Raw genomic sequence first — 6,763 nt, forward strand, 5'->3', positions numbered from 1 at the left:
ACAAACAATTAAAAACGATTTGCCTATCTTCTTTTCTTGCTTTTTAACGTGACAAATCAAGACCCCAAACCGGTGGGGCACCTCTCGGCTCTCAAAGCCGTACCACCAACAACCCTAAAATAATACGGAGTAAAACTAATTCTAATCTCCCCTTACTAAAGATGTTGGCTGAATATTTATACTCCCTAAAATTCAAGTGCTAGCTTCCTTCCCAAGTTAATATACAACCGACCCATATTTTTGCATCGCCACCTCATTTTATTTTAATCCATCCAGCCCAACATTAAAAGTCCACTTAATGATTAAATATCCATAAAAGATTCGGACAACCCATCTAGCCAATTAGCAATAACCTTATAACTTGAATTAAGTCCGACCCAAAAACGAATATATTAATAGTCGCCTCTTTTCTTTTTAACTTGCAAACATCCAACGCCAAATCATAAGTCCCGGCCCAAATTATTTACGCATACAAACTCTTTTGTGAACAATAACTCATCTTTTATTTTATCTAGCCTTTAATGTCTCTTCAATTATCCTCCGAACACGAACAAATCACCAACTTTTACGCATAACAAATGTTAAATTCACTTTTAACAATTAAGTACCAAAAGTCCTTGAATCAGATTCAAATAATAATAAAATGAGCAAGAATCGCCTATGAAATATATAAGAATTATGTATAAAATAAGCGATATCAATTAAATAACTTATCTCTTTTTCAATTTACTTTTTATTTTTTAAGTTCATGCTTCATGATACTTGTATATTCAATTTGCAGAAACTGAAGTTGCTTACTGCAACTGAACTGTCTTGAGTGATTATGAAATTAGGGTTTATTAATTGGGGAAAGAAAGAGGAGCATGAAGGGGAATGATAAAAGACGAAAATACCCTCACATGTATGGCACATGGTACAATTTAACAGAAAAGTTAACGATGCCCCTCTTTTTGATTAACTTTTGAAAAAAACTCCTTTTCTTATATCCGAATAAAATAGATTACCGAAAATAGGAAAATAGGTAAAATATGTTACCTTTTTATGTAATTTGCCCCTTTTTTTATTTTGGCCCAAGTGAATTTTTTTCGATTTTTTTTTTAAAATAGTAATATTTATAGGGTATATTACAAAACTAATTTTTTAAAATAAAAAATTACAAAAATAGGGAAACCGACATTTCAAATGCAGGTTCGCGACTTGTCACTCCAAACCGACATTTCAAATGCCGGTTTGCCTACGTGACATTTTTTTTTTAAGATCTTACAAACTCGTTATAAGCTCGTTTTGTTTTTAAAGATTATAAAGCTTTTTTTGTTTTGAAAGGTCTTTGATATATTTTGATACCAAGTAATACATATAGTTAACTAAATTGTTAACTAAATTTTATGAGTAAAAAACTTTTATAACACTTACGGTACTCCCGTGCACACAAATAATTGTAACAAGATTTCACTATCTTGTAATATATTTACATATTACATATTTCATTACTAGTCAAATCACTTCATTTTTAACATATGTGCATACCCAAAAGTTCCCATAACGCGTGTTGTTACTTGAGTGTTGAAATCAGCAGCTAACTTGGCAAGTCCGAAATCAGATACCCGTGAAGCTAATAACAAATCAAAAAATGAAGTTCGAAACCAATTATCAAACACGTGAGCACAGAGAAAATGAACTGCTGACAAAATGACATACCCGAGCTTCAATGTTTTTATCTAATAGTATATTCGATGATTTGATAATTAGCGGATGGCCTGTATAGCATTACCAATATAAGTGAACAAAACAATGAGCAATAATAATTCATACTCTTATATGTAAATTCAACGAAGGTCCAATTTGTTAATCACCCCCTAATCGGTTAGTTCATGTACTCGGACCCATTCATTTACATCTCGACTTTTCCGGACACCCGACCTCTCTAACCATTAGCTCCAATAATCACCCCCTAATCGGTCATTTACATCTCGACTTTTCCCAGACACCCGACCTCTTCCCCTGGTCACGTCCACAGTCATCTCCTGCATATAAGCTCAAGAGTTCCCTAGTACTCTAAAATCAATTGGTGATAGAGGGAGGTTCCCCTAAGCTTATATACAAGCATTTATTTCTTTCACATTCCTATGTGGGACACACTCTAACCGATTAGCTCCAATATAGATAAAAACATATGAGGCCAAGGTTTTAAGGAGTTCTTAACAGAGATCCAATTGTTATCTCGTTATAAACATCCAAATCTTATAGCGCTTCTAGGGTTTTGTAAAGAAGATGGAGAAAAAGTGCTTGTTTATAAGCACTTGGAACGTGGAAGCGTGGATAGGTATGTAGTAAGTGGAAATGAAACCACAATTTCACTCAATTGGATTCAACGGATAAAAATATGCATTGATGCTGCCTGTGGTTTGGATTATTTACATAAACATGTTGCAGAAAATCATAGAGTTATACATAGGGATATTAAAAGTGCAAACTTATTGTTAGATGACAACTGGAAAGCAATGATTGCAGATCTTGGACTATCCAAAATCGATCGTGCAGATGAAAACGATTCTTATCTCATTACAAATGTTTCTCGCACACATGGGTACTGTGATCCAGCATATATATCTACATGGATTCTCACTAAAGAATCGGATGTTTATTTATTTGGTGTTGTACTTTTTGAAGTTTTATGTGGGAGGATGTGCTACATGAATGTTAACAATGATCATAGATTTTAACCCCCACTCGCACAACACTACTATAAAGAAGGAAAACTAAATCTGATAATTGATCCTAATTTGAAAGACCACTTGGACTCACTTTCTATCGTTGTGTTTTCGAATATTGCATATCAGTGTCTGCTGGATGATCGGAAACAACGTCCCTCTATGACTCTGGTATTACAGAGAGTTGAAAAAGTACCTTACCTTGAGGTAAGTTTAAATAGATTGTAAAATATGTCATATATATATATATATATATATATATATATATATATATATATATATATATATATATATATATATATATATATATATATAATTAAAAGTTCAAACGAGAACCAGAAAAAGCCGAGAACCGCGAGAACTTTGGATTTATAAATATTTCACATGTCAATAGATTCAATCACCCATAAATGTTGATGGAGAGTAAGAATGAACATAAAATAGTTTGAAGAAACTTATATTTTACCTATATTATCAAACTAGTTTTATGAGCTCGTGCGTTGCACGGTAGTTGTACAAATTAATACTTTGTATTCGATAACATTAATATTATATGTTATCAAATATATAATATTATTACAATGAAAAAAATCATCTCTTACTAATAATATTTGTATCGAAAACATTAATAATGAATAATAACGTTAACCCGTGCATGGCACGTCCGTTTTATAATTTAGTGTTCAATAACGTTGATATTGATATTTATCAAATGTATAATACAACTACAATGAAAAACCCATTTATTACTAATAACATTTGTATCGAAAACATTAGAATTTAATATTAACGCATAGATTATGAGTTCGTCCGTTGGAATCATTTTAACTTTAATTGACAAATAATCGATGAAACATCAAATATGAGCCCCTAAAAGTTGTTTTAAAACCGATCATTAAGAATAATATTTTATGTACATCCATAATTGTATATGTTTTTAGTACAAACTAATTCCATTATGTCAAAATCTCAAACGAAGCAGGGCAGACATACATCTAAATATCTATAAGGATTATCTAATAACCATTTTAACTTTAATGGACAAACATGAGCCCGTACGTTTATATAATATTCTACAAATTTATATTAAAGTAATTTTAATTTCAATTGACAAACATGAGTCATTTGTTTATATTTATGACTATTTATATATATAAATATTATCAATATTTATATTAAATAAATATATGTTTTTTTATTGGAGTACGTATCAGAAAGTTATTTTTGTTGATTATCATTATCTTTTAATTATTTTTAATTAACGTTAATAATTTTTATAATAATTTCCGATTTCATATGGTTTTGGTTTCCAATTCTAGCTGGTCTCCTACATTCTTCCTAATAAGTTGATTATTACGTAGTATAAAATATATTTGTTACTTAATTTAGATAGGATTAATTATTTTAGGAAGTTAATATATGGTTTATTTTAGGAAGTTATTAAATGACACATAAAATAATTTAGTTCAATTTAATAGAAAAATTGACACGTGTGTAAATTTAATTCAGATTAAATGAGAAATTGACACGTATGATTATTGGCACGTGCTTTATAATAATGTATAGATAGATATATAGTTTCTCGTTCATATGTGCATATTTGTTTCTGAACAAGTGAACAGTTTCATATAATTAACAATTTAACATGTAATTTGTGGTAATAAACATATGTTTGTTGATGATATAAGCATTAATTAACATTTGTATGTAATTTGTTCCATTTAAATGCAAAAAATTATAAAATTAAAAAGTTCTCGCAGTTATCGCCATTTTTGCTGTTCTCATTTGAACCTGCCCCCCCTCCCCCCCCCCCCCCCCACACACACACACATATAGATTGGATGAAAATATGAACATTTAATAAAGACACTTTGTGATAAATGTTTTTATTTTAGCGGGAAAACGCTCGAGGAACTAATATATAACAATTATCGTATTTTTCGGGCGTATGTTGAGGTTTTAGATATTAGGGTTTAGATATTAGTGTTTAGATATTAAGGTTTATAGGGTTTAGATATTAGGGTTTAGAAATTTAGGGTTTAGGGTTTAGATTTAGGGTTTAGATTTAGGATTTAGATTGAGTTTTTAACACGAACGGTTTAGAGTTTAGGATTTAGGGTTTAGGGTTTAGGGTTTGGTGTCTTGGCTTTATGGAATAAACCCAAAACACCAAACCCTAAACCCTAAACCATAAACCCTAAACTCTAAATCGGGCTAAATTTTACTTCACAAAACATAAAAAAAAAAACGTTAACATTCTTCACGAATAATATTATCTTGAATGTTATTTTTGTCGATCGTTTTCTCGCCTAAATAATAACATTCATCACGAAGTGTCTTTTCTAAATGTTCATATTTTCGTGTGATTTTGATGCCTAAAAAAAATTTTCTAAAAAAAAGAAATTTTTTTTTGCTTCCTCCCGCTTTTCCTCGATTGGTTACTTCCCATTGATCCTGCCCCTATATATATATATATATATATATATATTTTTTTTTTTTTACTTTCTACTCTCAAATGCATGTTTGTCTGTTTTGTTCTATACGACTTTGTCTTATTACTCCTTTAATTTAATTAAATAAATATAATATAATTTTTGGTGTAGAAAAGTCAAAATTCCATTGGGCATCCCTTAAAAAAACCCTCAACAGTTAACGACTTTTCTGCTTGTGAAGCATATCTTGAAGGGGCATCTGGCATCTACTGATTATGTACTAAGAGAGTATGTAATGAAAATTATTAAGAGGACATTCCAAAATCTAAACACATTACATAATTCTGTTTTGGCCTATATTGAAATCTGGCAATTGGAGCTCAAAGGTATGAAGATTCTCAGCAAGAAAGTGACGAGGAAGATTCTGGTATTAAAATATATAGATATAGATATTTGAATTAGGTATTTCTTCTTTAGGCCTTTATCAATTTAATTGTTGATTATTTGATTGTTGTCGTCTTTAAATGGTTGCTTCTATATAATTTAGGATGCCTCCTCAGCTGTGAATTTTGATATACTGCTCATATAATGATTTTTATATATATGTTACTTATATATGTGATTGTCAGCTTAGCATATTAGGTACCTATGATGTAATTATAACCAACTTGTGTTTGGTTTACAATTATTTTGAAGCTGCTTATATGAAATCACATGGGAAAGATGCATGAAAGCTGCATGTGAATATTGTATTTATAAATAAATTATAATTTTTTTTGTAATCTTGTGTTAATTTTTTGAGGTATCTATAGACATATTGATTTGTGAGTTTTTCAAATTAGAGTTTGGTTCATTTCTTTTAAAAATTTTGTTAATGAAGGTAACATACGAGTTTCATTGTAACGACATACGAATAAGATTTCGTTTGAGCGGAAGCTCATATCGTCAACAGAAAAGCAACGTAACTTGATGAAGTCGGGGATCGTTGTAACAACTGAATAGAACAACTTTTGATTCATGGAAGTTTATTGTAGAAGAGAAGTGAGGATGTTTAAGTACGAGAGTTGCAATAAGGATTATTGAAATTTACTCATTTTCAGTCCTTATCATATTAGCTTTTGTGGAATTTTGTGCTTGCTCTTAACAAACAGCCAAAGGTGCAGTAAAGGTTAGTTATTTAAGTCAACTTTTTTTAGTTGTGGGCTGTTTCTATGTTGTTTTCCCTAATATGTCATGTCCTGATATTTAGTCTCTATGTTTTAGGGGAACATGGTTTTTCATAACAGGGTGCTCTGGCGTCTGGAGCATAATGCTATGATTACATTGAGTCTTAAGCTGGTATTACTTTCTAAATGGTTATTGGTGCTGTCTTCATAACTAAATTTTTAAATCGACAAAGAGAAGTTGGCAGGTCCCTAAGATGTTTCTTTACTCGATATTGACCCGTGCCGACCCGCCCAACTTGGTCTCCTAACCAAACCACATGTGTTTTCACCTCCCTAAAAACGTTTTCAAAGTAGGTTACCACTACGTGGGTTCATCGTTTTGATAGAGAAAGCAGCAGATTATTCTAATGGGTTGAGATCAAAAGAAAGCATTTCTTATCTTTATTGGTTATGT

General features: G+C 30.8%; 1 long non-coding RNA gene across 1 annotated transcript; it reads left to right on the plus strand.

Annotated features, from left to right (window-relative positions):
- The first annotated feature begins 5,401 nt into the window (after window positions 1-5,401).
- On the plus strand, window positions 5,402-6,531 carry LOC139865630 (uncharacterized). The gene is made up of 3 exons (XR_011765042.1): window positions 5,402-5,570; window positions 6,024-6,311; window positions 6,407-6,531. It is a non-coding gene; the product is annotated as an uncharacterized lncRNA (long non-coding RNA).
- The last annotated feature ends 232 nt before the right edge of the window (window positions 6,532-6,763 follow it).

The sequence above is a fragment of the Rutidosis leptorrhynchoides genome, chromosome 9 (assembly GCF_046630445.1).
Source record: "Rutidosis leptorrhynchoides isolate AG116_Rl617_1_P2 chromosome 9, CSIRO_AGI_Rlap_v1, whole genome shotgun sequence".
NCBI lineage: Eukaryota > Viridiplantae > Streptophyta > Magnoliopsida > Asterales > Asteraceae > Rutidosis > Rutidosis leptorrhynchoides.